The sequence below is a fragment of the Perca fluviatilis genome, chromosome 5, assembly GCF_010015445.1.
Source record: "Perca fluviatilis chromosome 5, GENO_Pfluv_1.0, whole genome shotgun sequence".
In the NCBI taxonomy this organism is placed as follows: domain Eukaryota; kingdom Metazoa; phylum Chordata; class Actinopteri; order Perciformes; family Percidae; genus Perca; species Perca fluviatilis.
In genome coordinates, this window is record NC_053116.1 from 34828127 (window position 1) to 34843937 (window position 15811).

Sequence of the window (15811 nt, forward strand, 5' to 3'; positions counted from 1 at the left end):
GTTAAAGGTTAAGTATTAAAAAAAAATCTAGTGTGTGAAAGCTAATATTTCCCCACTGTGTCAAGGATGCCACTATATCAGAGTTAGGGTAGAGTTACCAGCTCTGTCCTGCTCTTTATTAGGTTTTTGGGATTTTTTTTCACTCAGCAACCCCCGCTAAACTCATTACCCAAGATAGGGTTACGTTTGTCAGACACACTGGTTATCTTCATTCTAAGAGCCTTTTCTCTTGTAACGTTTAAAGTCAAAATCTAACTTCTGTCTTCTTTTCCAAGTATTTAAGATAAGGACTGAAATCCCTTATCGTACTTGCAATACACTTAAGTAAACTACGGTTTTACTGTATTTACAGTATGCATATTGTTTTTAAAGTTGAAGTTATTTTACTGTAAATAGACGTACAGTTTCTTACAGTATTATTTCAAATTTACAGTAATATACTGCCGTGTAATTCCCGGCTTTTCCTTTATTTTCCCAAGATGCATTGGTATTAACCGTAAATACCTGTAATCTTTAACAATCCCAGATAATGCTGTAATATTATTTTCTCCCAGAACGCTTTGCCATTTACAGTATGATCCTGTATAAGATTAAAACAGTAAGATACTGCGAGATTTTAGTTGTAAATTTAATAATAAATAATAATAATAAATTGAATTTATATAGCGCTTTTCATGGACTCAAAGTCGCTTAATTTACATCAAAGCTTTACAGTGTAGCTCTGCACCGCAATAAAACAACAATACGGTAATATAATAATAATATGCATATTTATTTCCATGTCTTCTTCATGGATCATCAACCTGTGGAGATGCTGACTTTTTGACTGGGACATGCTGCTGTAGCCTCAGTCTATTGGCACAATTAAGTGGCCATCAAGTGAATATTTAAGACGTTTTCATTTTAAAACTAGTCACCTTGAAGCATTAAAACGTCCCCACCTCATGGAGCTGTTAGCTTAATTAGCTAGCTAGCTACAGCTGAGCAGAAGAAGAAGAAGAAGAAGAAGGGGGGTCCGGGCATAGGCCCTGTTCAGACACGGTATGCGTGATCCAATAACAAGTGGACAGCTTGAGATTTAAACTGTTGAATAGTCCAAAAAAAAGACAGTCAAAGGCCTACGCGTGACGAACGGGGTCATCCCTATGTTCCATATGTGACATAGGGTTAGATAAAGTGACATAGGGTTAGATAAAGTGACATAATTACCAGAGCAGCCAAAGAGCCACATGCAGCTCGAGACCTGCAGGTTTGCCACCCCGACCTAATCTTTCCTCTTCTAGGCCTATTTGCATATGCGCGTCAAACAGCCCGTAGGCCTACATAGGCCTATTTGCCATGGAATTTGGCAGTAATGGTGGAAAAAGTAACAGACCGGTCTCATACAAAGAGGGGAACATAGGACCCAGGGAACATAGGACCTAGGGAACATAGGACCCGGGGAACATAGACACGCTCCCCAACGAACGCTGGACAGGGACTTAAAAACAATGTATTCGGTCTGTGCAAAATCACGCAGGACTGACCAGAAGTCTTGCTCGGAAAAAAAGTATTTAACATCTACAATTCCATTCCATCCAACTGAACAAACCCCATCTGTTGATGAGGATCAAGTGAAATCAAGGAAAGCTCCAAAACAGCTACTGAACGGACCTTGCTGTGGGACTGTTTTATCACCTAAGAAGTATCTCACAGTGAACCAGCAGGCTGCATGTTTGCAACACATGTAATTAAATCCACCTAATCACATTTGTGACATGACATCCCTTCTGCCGCCCTGTCTCCACACCAAACTCAACTTTTGGAAAATCAAAAATAGCTGTAAAATATCACCAAATGTCCTACTTGTGCTTATTTCCAGCGGTCCCTCAATGATTTCATCAGGCAGCGGATCATCTTTGAGACCAACAGACTTCCCTCTATTCCCAAGTCAGTCGGTGCCTAAGGTTAAGTACAAGTCTATCAGTGTCTGAGAGACGACCCCTTCACCAACGCTGTGTTTACTGCAGAGACAGAAAAGCCTATTAATAAATCTGTCGCAGACAGCCTGGCGGAAGTGGCCTGGGGGCTGTAAACTCAGTCTGGGAGAAAGAAGGATGGATGAAGGGCAAAACAGAGAGGGATGGATGGACAGAGTGCAGGAGAGAGGAAAAGGGGATGAAGAAAGAGAGAAGAAAAAAAAAAAAAAAAGGACGGAAAGAAATTAAGATACATGGAAATGGAGCCAAGAGGGAGAAGGGGAGGGTGTGTGTGTGTGTGTGTGTGTGTGTGTGTGTGTGTGTGTGTGTGTGTGTGTGTGTGTGTGTGTGTGTGTGTGTGTGTGTGTGTGTGTGTGCGTGTGTGTGTGTGTTGTAAACCATGGGTGCTAGTTGATGGATGGATCTAGGTTCTGAAAAGCCACAGCTGCCCCGCTCTTCCTAGAAAAGGATCCACAAGGAAAAGTGGCAGTATGTGGTTCAAGCATCTAGCATCCTCTTACTATTTCTGACCGGCATACTGCAGGACCCGTCAGAATGTGCGCTGGTCCAAAAAGCCTCTGCGAGAGTGTGAGTAAAGGAGAGCGTGTGTGTGTGTGTGTGTGTGTGTGTGTGTGTGTGTGTTTTATTAACTTTCTGCCTATGCATAATAAAATGAAAATGTGAAGGTTCTTTTTTTTTAACCTAATTATGCTTGTAAGTGTGTGTGTGTGTGTGTGTGTGTGTGTGTGTGTGTGTGTGTGTGTGTGTGTGTGTGTGTGTGTGTGTGTGTGTGTGTGTGTGTGTGTGTGTGTGTGTGTGTGTGTTGCGCTGCGCATTCGTCTGTTTTCAATCAGTCTATTACACAGCAAAGCATCATTCTTCTCCCTGACACAGCTGCCAGCTAAATGTAGTAAATGTATGCACTGCTGCATTTACTATATAGAGGAGGTAAAGAGTGATGTTTTGTGCATGACTGAATCAATGTGATAGTGTATTTTATGTAACAGTACAAACTGTTGCCTTTGGGGGTATTAAAGATTTGGGCTATTGCTGAGTCAGATGAGTGTCGTTTTTGTTCTATGGAATCTGAGTCAGCGTTACATCTTTTCTGGTATTGTCATGTTGTTTCTGCCTTTTGGGAGGGAGGTTCAAAAGATGTGTAATGCAACGAAGCTGTGCTTTCAGCCAGAACCTTTCTCTGTGATCACATAGAAAAAAGAGATTTTTTTTTTTTTTATTATTATCAATCTGATTATTTTGTTTGGGAAAGACTTAGTTTTAAAGCGGCTGGTGTGAATTCCTTGAATATCAATCAATTTTGAATACAAACGATGACATTAAAAAGCATTTCGTAAGGTGGGAAACTATTACTGAAGCTGAAGTCTGCTAAGAAGTCTTTTTTTTTATGGATAAATGTTTTTCCTATCCTTTCATGTTATTTAGGTTGTTAGACCATCTTGTGATGATATACGTTGTGTGCTTGTGTTTATTAGGATGTATCGGTTTGATTTTGTGTTTTGCTCTGTTTCGCTGTGACTGTGTTTGTGCCTTGATTTTTTGGTTACATAAGTCCTGTTTTTGTTGATTAAGAAATAATTTTTTTTATAACTGTTGCCTTTAATTGCGCGTCTTCCTCTGTACACTTTTGTTTAACACTGTGGCCGATATCCGACTATACAATGTACAATACAATATACAATATTGGGACAATGGTAAATGCACGTCAGCAAACCGATTCACTACAGGCCCACCAGGAAGAGCGTTCGGCCTTCCAGACAATTTATTTTTCAGTGTCACTCGTGGTATTGGAACAAAAAAAATCACTCTGCGGCCCGAAAAGGATTTTTCCCCATAGGCCACCATTGTAAAAGAGATGTCAAGACACTACAAACAAGGTCGGTTTAGGAGTCTTTTCGGTCTATTCTGAATTTGTAATCCATGGACTCTTTATATTTTAACTACTTCCATCTAGTGACGTCACCACAATGTAAAGTCTCTAGGCCGAGCAGGAACTGGGGGGCGAGGCCAGCGGGAGAAACACAATTGCGCATATTCAGAGGGCCGCCGCATATGACGTGAGTAAACCCTGAAACTTAAACATTTTTTTGGCATCTGCGCCAAATGAGCAACTCAATTGAACTGAAGAGCAATTCGGGATCCGGTATAGGGGTGCATGATATATCGACTCAATATCGTTATCGCAATATCACGTTGCGCAATATTATATCAAAAGTGTCGCGATAAGTATGCAATATTTTGTTTATTTTGTGGAGCGCTGCGTCCCGTCCATTGGCTGTGTGGCTTAGTTGTGTTTGATTTAGAGGCCGCTTGAAACGCTATAATGATCATCATTTCATTGGCCAGTTACCATGCCGCTTGCACATGCTGTTACACGTCAGCGCCCAGGTCCACTACGTGACAACCCCTATGTAGCAAAATTAATATCAATATCGCAATATCACATTTTGTCAATATCATGCAACCCTAAAATATATCCATGATTCAGTACTGTCAGTTACACAGCAATATGTAAAACAAGCCACCGTAAGCTACTGGTCGAACCAGAAAAATGAATAATTTCCCTTGCATGGAGCGCTACTCGACCTGACCCGCTCTTCTTCAGGTTTTCCATTAGCAAAAGTTGTTGATAGTCTGGTACTTTTTTTTTGGTACCAACTCGGTCATGGTTCCAAGCGAACTGAGCCGATACTATAAAAAGGTGTAAAGTTAAAACGTTGAAGACCACTGATTGGTCAGAGAGAATCATAACTAGCATGACACGGGACATCCTGCACAAACCCGCCATTTTTAAATAGCCAAGCTACCGTCAATAGTAGGGACAGAACAATTATTGGCCTTTTTTTAGATACTGGGTATTAAATTGGAAGTTTCCAATTTCTTAAATAATTGCTTAAAGCATTTAAACAACGTTTTGTGTCGGAGTTTGTAACATTCCAAAATCTTAATTTTGACTTAAAGGTTTTCATTTTCACTGTAAATGCATTCCGGTTCCAAATATCGGTTATCGGTTTCAATAACTACTTATAATCGGTATCGGCCCTAAAGAAACAGTATCGTTCGATCCCTAGTCAATAGTGACAGCAATTGTTCAGTCGGCCCAGATTTTAAAAAAATGGCAGGCCGCAAAACTATGCCGTACACTTCGTCATACACTATGTCGCACGCTACGTCGCATACCACGTCGTACACTACGTCGTACACTACGCCGTATATTTGACAAAGTGCAGACTCTCCGTTTACTTGCCTATGAAAGGATCCAGCTCATGTCGCATTGAAGATGATGTCACGGCAGTTTCACGCGCCATTGCTATTGCGATCATCTGAGAATCCCGCCTACGCTGAGGGATGTGGAAAACAAAATATGGAGAAGGACCTGGTACCAAAAGTAAGTTGAGTCGAGCGGAACCATACAGTGGAAATGAGGCATAAGTAAGTCTAACAGCAAAACTCAAGCGTACGGAATTGAGGAGGAATTTTACTTTCCATTTGTAAGAGGAAGAATTTGTCATATTGTTTGCCATAGTTTACTATGTCGTTCCACAGTCTCACTTTGAGTCTAACTAACTTTTTGGCACCATAAAGCAGACTGTGGGAGATTTGACACTACTTCAATTACAAATCATCAATTCATTTTCAGCACTTATATACAACCTCTAACTTTTCATTTGTTGCATATAGCTTGAAATAAAAAAGTCTACGCTGCAGGGGTGACAAACATCCACAGAAACTAAGGGAACTCCACCATGGCAGAAAAACACAATTTAACACACCAAGCTATGATAGAACAGAGCATTGTATGGAAGAGCTGGGTACATTTTTTGATTTTTTTCAGTATTGATACCAAAACAATACATTTTTTATACTTTGCTTTCCTTATCCCTGAGGAATATAAACTTTTTTTCTACAAAACCCCTTTTTTTCATTGAACAAAATAATCCCTATATCTCAAGTGTTAAACAAGCAGATGTACAACAACTTTTCTTGAATAAAATAAAGTCTTAAACCGGCAAAATAATGATTAAAGTCAGTCCATATCTGAAAAAATAATGAGTAAACTCTAGACTATGGCTTACTCTTCCGTTCTTTCCACACCCGACACACACACACACACACAGTATGCCTCTCCTCCTCTCCAGCCATCCCCCTCTCAAAGTGCCCTGAATGACCAGCAGCTACTGCGTGAAACTCAAATATCACAAATAAATAAATCTTTCCCTGCTCGTCCAACGACGCTGGACACACATGCATGCAAACACGTGTACATGGGAGTACAAATACACAAACTGCACGGCTCACATATGCACACGCGCGCGCACACACACACACACACTCGCGCACACACACACACACACTTCTTCTTCTTCCAGTTCTCAGGCTCTCGTTTTGTTTCCCCGGCTTTTTTGGAGAAAATAGCAAATAGTACAATCTTATTGCAGCCCCCTCAGTGAACAACATCCATTATAGCATGAACCCGGTGTCCCCCATCTCCTCTGCACCCACACACCCACCCACCCCATCCCTGCCTCTAGAAGGTGAAGAAGTACAAAGAAAGGGATCAGAGCTTTTCCGATTCATCCCTGGTTATTAACTACCATTTGCCCCCTCAGAGGGCTGTCCCTCCCATTAACCCAACTGATGCTCTTTTCTCATGGAAATCAGCCTGCTGTTGTTGCCGCCGCCGCCACGGCCACCACCGTCACCGTCTCTGCTGCTGCCACTACCACCGCTGCCCGCAGAGGCGCAAGGAATTGTGGGGGGGGGGAGCGGTTTCATAGTAGAAGACCTCCCTCCAGCTCGAAAACAGCTCCCTCTCTCTCTCTCTCTCTGTCTCTCTCTCTCTCTCTCTCTCTCTCTCTCTCTCTCTCTCTCAAACACACACAAGCTAACGCCATGAGATCAGGCACACGTGCACGCGCACACCTACCATCCCGCGTGTCACAAACAGGGGCATGTGAGCGAGCTCGCACAGGCAAACACATTCACTCAATCACAAAGGCAAACATGAACCGTGCTGCCTCCAACCGCAGGGGCATGGAAGTAATGCAAGGCAATGCATGGGAGTTAATGAGAAGAAGCTGGCTCAATGGGCCCGGCAGAAAATATTTTGGAGAGCAGAGCAGCTAAGAAGAATGCACCAATAATCAGGAGTCTGTGAGAAAAAAAAACAACCTAAAAATAGGACGGACTCTTTTTGTTTGAATTCTGGACATAATTACTGACGAAAAGATTGTAAATGTAAGTTTGCAAACTGTTAACCCTTGAGTTGTCTTCCATTTGACCACGCACTTGTCGTCTTCCCCGGTCAAAAAAATTAAATAAAAAAAAGACACTTTTTGTGACGTTTTTGTCTCTCTTTTTTTTCGACACTTTTGGCTTTTTTTCAATGTTTTTGGAGCTTTTTTTTTTTTTTTTACGTTTAACGCTTCTTAACTAACACCAACTTATCACCACTAGTTTTACACTTATTTTTGAAATTCATGGTCAATAAACCTCATTTATAGGAAATTATACCTAATCCTTGAGTTAAAAACGCTAAAAATGATGAATTATTTAGACTAATATTAACATATATAACGAAAGACGCACTGGCGCGTCCAAATGATGTTTGACAAAACTTCTACTCAAAAAGCGTTACTACAAAATTTCTGACATTTATCTACTATATTTTATCATATATTAACACTACTTTGTGAACCTAAAGACCCAAAACAATTCATAAAACACGTCATAAGTTAAGGTTTGTTTCCTAAAAGAGATTTGAGGACTTTCAAAAAGCCAACATCAACGTTTCAGCTTTAGCGCCAAATTATCTCTTCACACGTTGCTCTGGGACAGATTTGGGCGTCACTACACAGAAAGCTGAGTATGTTCTGAACATTTCAATGTTAAACACACGGGGATCAGTTTTATGCAAATACCTTAAACAGGTACATTTAAGAAGATATGTGAACATGCCCTTAAACATCAGGAGGGTTAAAGGAAGGTTGATCCCAGACTGGTATGTCAACGTTCAGTCAGGATAACTGTTTCCAAAAAAATAAATAATAAAACACCCCAAATTCAATGAAAGTAGAGATCCGATCTTTTGTTGTACTTACGAAGTGCATTGTACGGAATCATCCGTATTATTTTTGGGGTTATTACAATCAGGTAGTTAAAAAGAAACCAATATTTCTGATATAGAAATATAGGGTCAAATTTGACCCGAAGACAACACAAGGGTTAACCCTTGTGTTTGACTAGTTTAAAAAAAATATATGTATATATATATATACACACACATATATATATATATATATATATATATATATATATATATATATACACACATATACACACACACACAGGTTTCTTTCAACCATATTGCCCAAAAATCTAAGATTACTTCCATTGAATTTTGGGGGTTTTATTAAATTTGAGAGCATTTGAAAACAAACGTTTAAATGGTTTCAAAAGGGTATCCTGACTAAACGTTGACATACCAGTCTGTGATACATTCAACAAGATCATCTGATCTTAACTATTAGTAAAAAAGTTTGGTTTTTTTATCATAATTTCTGCTTTTTTTTTTAAAAAAAGGTTTATTGACCATGAATAAAAAGAAGCGATGAAAAAGTGACACAACATTTAAAAAAGCGTCAAAAGCATGGGAAAAAAAAGCGGAAAAAACGTTGGGGAAAAAAAGGGGAAAAAAAAGTTAATTTTCAATTTTTATCCGGATGGACAACAAGTTCATGGTAGACGGGAAAACAACACAAGGGTTAACAGATTTCATTTCCGCCAGAGATTTCTCAAAACGTTTGGAACTATTAAGGTTGTTGGCATTCTGGTGCACCTGTTTTTAGACGACACACCGTACATACACGGCCTGTGTAATTGGTATTAATAGTTCCATCAAGCTTTCAAAAGCTCAGAGGTGAATTTTTGAACAGTTAGAGAATGAATTATACCCGTGTGTTGCCATAATTGGGGAAGAAAATACAGGTAATAATGAATGAAAATAGTAGTGCTGTAAGTTAAACGTGTTAGTAACGGCGTTAACGCAAACCCATTTTAACGGCGTCAATTTATTTATCGCGAGATTAACAATCTTTTTGGCCTAGCAACCTTTGTAGTTTTTTTCACATGCTGTTGCAACAACTAGTAACGTTAGAAAAACTACAACACCACACCGGATCTAGCTAGACCGAAAAAAACAAACAAACAGGCACGCAAGCAACACTCGTTTTCTCGAGTCAAACGCGCAAAGAATAGTAGGCTGACGTTACGTTTTGAGTGGATGGCGAGCGCGAGACGCCGAAATGGATGCCAGTAAGATTCTGAATGGAAAGTTTACTTTTAAAAAGTTGTCGAGGGGGGGGGCAGTAGTTTCACGCATACACAGCCTGTACTCCACGGAGAAAGCAGCCACACTGGAACTGCTGCAAATAAATAATAATTAACCGGTGATCACTGGACGTCAGTGAGTAATCCAAATTATTTAGGAGTTACTGCACACTATATTGCCTATGTATATCAGCATACGGTTTTAGGACTGTGTTGTTTGTATTGCTTTTTTTTTTGACTGTTTTTGTCATTTGGGACATTGTCAACCCCCCTTTCTGTCCAGGAGAATTGTTACATTCCTTATTAGAAAAATGTAAAGGTTACAAATGTCCTGCTGTGGCATCTGGTTTTGGACCATTTTGTTTGTACTATATAAGCAAAGTGTAAGTGTTACATCTCAGTTAGGTTAGGTACTTGGAGGAATTGTGCAATAATGACTGATTCACACATTTTCCTTTTGTTTACAGTAAATAAATAATAAACAATTACATATCTTAAAGTCAAGCTCATAAAGTAACTTTCTTTACATTCATTTGATTCCCAATCAAGATATACTGGTAAGAATTGCTTTCCATTGTTAAAATGTACTTAAAAACACTTCTGAAATGCTAAATAATACAATGTTATTCATGTGATAAAACATGCGATTAATCGTGATTAACTATAGAAATTTGCCGATTAATCACGATTAAAAAAAAAAGTATCGTTTGACAGCCCTAGAAAATAGACAATACATGTATTATAATTATGTATTATAATAATGTACTACTCATTATTTGGACTGTTTGACTGTTGGCGCTTTATTCCCCACTACCACCAGTATACACGCCACTAACACAAACTTATTACCACTCCTCTTACATATATTTTTTGGAATTCATCGTCAATAAACCTCGCTTATAGGAAATTCTACCAATTTTTTGGAGTAAAAAAAAGCAGACATTTTGAATTATTTTGGCTAATATTAGAAAGAACGTATATTGATAGATAATCACAGATATGTCAAAGTTTAGCCAGAATACCTTCAATAGTTTCAATTTTTGTCAAATGACTAAAACACTCAAAACTCAATGAAAGTAGGGACCATTAATTGGACTTGCGAAGAGCGTTGTGTAGGGAACTTTCCATGTTATTTTTTGGGGGTAATTTGGTCAAAAAGAAACCCATGTTTCTGATGTAGACGTTTTGAAAACGAAATTTGACCCAAGGACAACAGGAGGGTTAATTACCATTTGACCAAAAAAAGTTGCAAGTAATCGCTTAAAGCCCGTGGAGCGGATCCATCGCTAACAGGGTGGTTATAGTGAGAGGGGTAGCAAACATCAACACATGGGTCTCAACTTGCACAGAGAACTGGCAGCAACAAAGGCATTGTCTCGTGACAAACTCACTTCCATTTCCTTATTATGTAGCTGGAGGCCTTGATGGAACATGCTCGTCTCTTGAAGTGGAGGGGGGGGGACCCATCTCGAGCCACTTGTCAGACTTTATCGATCTGCGACTTTGACATTAAGCTTTTTTGAGTTATTGAGGGACTTTTAAAGCTTTCGGCACTGTATATTGTTAATTTTGTAACCCTTGTGTTGTACAACAATGCCATCCCCTTTAGTTACTTTCTGCTTTAAAAAGTAACTGCTGCTCATGTGATACTGCTGTAATTTTAGTGTTTGGCTAATCAAAATAAGCTGTGTTTTGTATTTTTTTAAGATTACTTTTTGGGCATTTTAGGCCTTTATTACACAGGACAGCTAAAGACATGCATAAAACTTTAGTTTTAGTCTAAATGTTTGACACTTTTGTCACTTTTCCCGACATTTTTGAAGCCTTTTTTTGTCACTTTTCCCCAGGTTTTAGTTGATTTTTTTCTGCGTTTTTTTTTACGTTTTTGTTGTTTTCCCCCCCCCAAAAATCCAAATTTAATGAAAGTCTTGAACCAATCATTTTTATTTTACTTGTGAAGAGCGTCGCGTGAAACCATCCGCGTTATTTCCTTTGACAATTTGGTTCAAAAAGAAACCCAAATTTCTGATATAGACACTTTTCGAAGGACAACAGGAGGGTTGATTGTCAACGATCTCTCGATTATGTTCTCGATTAATCGATTAGTTGATTGGTCTATAAAATGTCAGAAAATTGTGAAAAATGTCGATCCCAAGATGACGTCCTCAAATGTCTCGTTTTTTTCCACAACTCAAAGATATTCAGTTTACTGTCACAGAGGAGTAATACTCACATTTAAGAAGCTGGAATCTGATCATTTTAACTTTTCGTTTTTATTTACCCAAAACGATTAATCGATTATCAAAATAGTTGGCGATTATATCAATAGTTGAGAACTAATCGATTCATCTTTGCAGCTCTAATATTCATGTATTTCATTGCATGTTGCAGCCATATAATAATCTGCCTTTTTACTGTATGTAAATCACTAAATCACTGACTGCATCTTTTTTTTTTATATCTTAAATCTTCTAAACAAATCAGGGTAATTACATTAAATCATTGTGTCTTTTCAGAGCGTCATTCAAACCCGGAAGAGAAGTTGATTTTCTTTACATTCTGTACTTCAAATCTTCTATTATTATCTAAAATGACTGTTAATGTTGATGTCGGAAAGATATATATGAGCCACGAGAAGGCCAGTGCAGGTGGAATCTATAGAGCCGAAGCAATCAGTCGATTAATCAGTCAGCCAAACCACAGGAAACGAAATCGGCAAGTCATTTGAAAAGCAAATATTTCTTTCAGTCACTTTTCAGGCCAAAGTACCAAACAACCCCTATAGTTCAAGCTTGTTTTTCTTTGTCTTAGGTGATACTAAATCAATAACGTTGGGGTTTTTTGCTCTGTCCAGTGGACAGAACAAGTTATGTGAAGGCCTCAATTTGGGCTTAAGGAAAATGAAACAGGTATTCTTCCATTTTACAGGACTAAACGATAAATCAAGGAAATAATTGGCAGTTTAATCGACAATGAAAATAATCATTAGCCCTAGTGGAGTCTCCCCTGTTTGGCTGCGAAGATCTACATACATATAGTACAGTAGTATGTAAGTAACAGTAACTCCTGCACAACCACAGGCGGTCTGCTTATAAGCTTAGAGCAGATGTAATGAAAAAAAAACATCTAAACACCACAAAGGGCATCTCCATGCTCAACGGGAAAAGAAACAACCGTTATCTTGAAATAAATGACATATTGTTACTGAAGTGACAATAACGCCTTAATATCGCAGGAATAAGAGGATGCAACAACGGCACAATGCAATGCACTCGCTCTAAAAACTAGTGGAACTTATTGTCTGGTGCAGGATAGTAGTTACTTTGTTTTACTTCGACACTTTACTTGTGTGTATATGGGGGGGGGGGCGAATCAGTTGTTGTTGGAGCAGTCAGGCTTGGAAGTGATGTATGTATGTGTGAATGTATTTTGTGTTTTGTATGTACTGTTCAATTGTTTTAAGGACCCCCTCGAAAATGAGATGATTGTCTCGAGGGCTTATCCATACCAATAAATACTAAATACTAAAAATACAACAGTGTTTGCTTATTTCCACACTTCTGACTGACAATAAACGTGTAAGAAAAAGAAGAAAAAAGGGAAGAGTAGAAGCCTGCAGAAAAGTCAGCTATCAATAACAAGTGCATAAATGGAACCCCCACATTGTGACCCCCCCCTCAACCCCCTCTTTTGGGTTGGTTGGGGGTCTTGGTTGTTATTTACCCGCTTCCAAGGAAAAGCACACTCTCGCGCGCACACAAACACACACACACACACACACACACGCATCCGATCAGCGACAAACATGACACAAGCCATGTAGATAACCTCGTGGAGGGGCCAAACCTACATTCAGTCAGCAACAATGGCGTGTTTAAGGGACGCCGGAATATCAGACACTCATTTATGGAATGTATAACAGCATGATGCGCGCGCACGCACACACACACACACACACACACACACACACACACACATATAGAAAACAGCTTCCACATTTCTGCAACTTTTTATCAGACCTTTTCTTTTTTTTTCTTCCTCCTCTCGCAAACTATAGGCTACAACACACGCCACGGTACGTTCGCACTATCTCTCCTCTGCAGTGGCATGCCACACTTGATAAATGTTCGGAAATTGCTTTTAAAAAAAACTCACCAGATCGCCGAAAACATGCAGAGGAGGAACATCAAACGTCAACAGCTCTGGGCCGCTGGACAAAGTGCAACCGTGTTCACACAACTTCACTGATTCGCATTTTGCAGCATAGCATATTTAAGCCTATCGACCCCCAAAAAAAATAAATAAATAAATAAATAAAAATAAAAACTAAACAAAAAAATCGAGACGACCGAGTGATTAAAAAATGAAATAGCCCGGATATGTCCATGCTGCCACAAAAAAAAGAAGAAAAAAAAAAGCGAAATCACGCAAGGTCCGATTACGCGATACTAACAACACATTCATATAACAATTCCAGCGTCGCGCACGTCGATGTGTCAGTCAGCGAGAGTTACATAGAAAGTTGGAAAAGTTGTTTTCAAAAAGGGGCACACATGCACACACCAGGACGTGCAGCCGCACGATGAGGTCTTAGTAGAGAAAAAAAAAAGGAGCAGTTTACCCACCAAAAAGTTTCCAGCACCGCATTAGTCAGTTTCACATGGAGCCCTGCCGGTAACCTTCCATCTCGGACCGGACCGGACCAGACACCCGCCGTGGGAGAGCCCACGCCACCGCTCCGAGTCCTTTTCTCCTCGCGATCTGTTCTTTTATGATTTTTCCCGATTTTTTTCCGATAATTTTTCTATATTCGGGGCCTGAGAGTGTGTCTGGCTCCCCTCAGGCTGCAGCGGAGTTATGGGGCGGTAAGCATTGTGGGAGTGTGACGTCAGGCCACTTTCACAAACTTTTTTCTTTTTTTTTTTTTTTTTTTTCTTTTTTTAACAAGCAGGGACAGCTTACTGGTTTTCGGGCAGCCAGTCCTCCCAGTCCCAAGCATTTGATCCAGTTAATACACCTGCAGTCCACATCAGACATTTTTTTAGATTCGGCTTATGAAAAAAAAACTATACATTTTTCTATTTTCTTTAGCCTAAATTCATAATTGCCAAACGGCGCCAATGTTTACATATGCCTATGACATAATAGCATTCCATAGGTTTTAAAAAAAAATAAATTTCGTATTGTTGCCTTATATTCAAAGTTTACTACGGCATTGTCTACAATTTGATTATATGTTAATGTGCATAGCCTACTTTGAGGCTTATTGCAGTTGTTAAAAATAGAAAAAAAGAATATTTCAAAAACCTTTGCTAAACTTTATTTGTTTTATAAGCTTTGTGACGTCATCGCTCGCCTCTGAAACCCGATGAAAGTGAAAATGCATTCATGTGCTCATCATGATCCCACATCAGCTCCTGCATAAGCCTTCATTTTCTCGACATTAAATTCAAGTTTATTTGTTTCTTAATTGTTATAGTTTCTAGCAGCCCATTTTGAAATTGTACAAAAACACCGGAATCGGTGCGTTCTAATGAACGGACTTTACAGATTTTTTAAGAACGAAAAAAGTGGGAGAAAAACTCTCCCATTAACGGAACAGAAATCTGTTATTACGGTGATTGAATAGTGAGATGTTCTTACATATGTGGGTCACCTTAAAATCTGTTTTGTGCGCAATGAAAAATATTTTACAAAACATAAACATCTCAATCGTTAAATGGCCTTCTTACCAAAACAAAAGAAAAAAAACATGTTTCAATCACACAACATAGAACACGCACTTGAATCATTATCTGTTTTTATTTTCTGTTTTTATTTCTGCTACACTTTGCATTAACCTTCATCCTCGATTTTCATCCATATATTCTAAATTCTGCACTCAACCCGTTCAGCCTCTTTTCCCCTTACGTAACAGTTATTTTGTAAGTCTATATTTGTTTTTCTGTAGGCCTATTTATTGTTTATGTCATATTGATATTTGTGTGTTTGTTTGTCTATGTATTCACCTTTCACTGAGGCAAATTCCACATAGCCGAAGTGTAACTTATTGTGGCAATAAAATCTATTTTTTTCTGATTCTGATTCTAAAGCGGCAACAAGTGACAGCCCGGAGGAAGAAAGCGAGCAGCCTGGTTTCCAGCCTGCAGCAGGAATGTGGCCCCGGTTCCCCACGTGTTAAAGGCTGCCAGCGGTGCTGCTGCTGCTGCCGCTGCTGCCGCTGGTCCCGTTTCTCCCACCTTGTGTGTGTGTTTTTTGGGGCGGTGGGTGGGGGGTTGAAAGAATTACTTCCTAGGGCACATCAACTCGTTTCCTCATCACTCTAACCCTAGCCCCTCCACAGGCTCCCAACAGCCCCCGCGAGCCCGCGGGGTGTATGTGTTTGTGCAGAGAGAGAGAGGGATAGGGAGAGAGAGAGAGAGAGAGAGAAAGAGGGAGAGAGAGAGAGAGAGAGAGAGAGAGAGTGTGTGTGTGGGTGGTGGGGGAGCAAGAGTCTTCAATAATGT

General features: G+C 39.5%; 1 protein-coding gene across 3 annotated transcripts in view; it reads right to left on the reverse strand.

The window, feature by feature from the left end:
- Positions 1 to 14160, reverse strand: part of plagl2 (pleiomorphic adenoma gene-like 2) — a 51674-nt gene extending 37514 nt beyond the window's left edge. For 2 of the 3 annotated variants that reach the window (XM_039800655.1, XM_039800653.1), the window contains exon 1: positions 13931 to 14160. The gene's annotated coding sequence lies outside the window, so the exon portion shown is untranslated. Of the gene's footprint in view, positions 1 to 13460; positions 13515 to 13930 lie in introns of those variants that run through there. The other variant, XM_039800654.1, reaches the window with a different exon arrangement.
- Positions 14161 to 15811: the final 1651 nt, after the last annotated feature.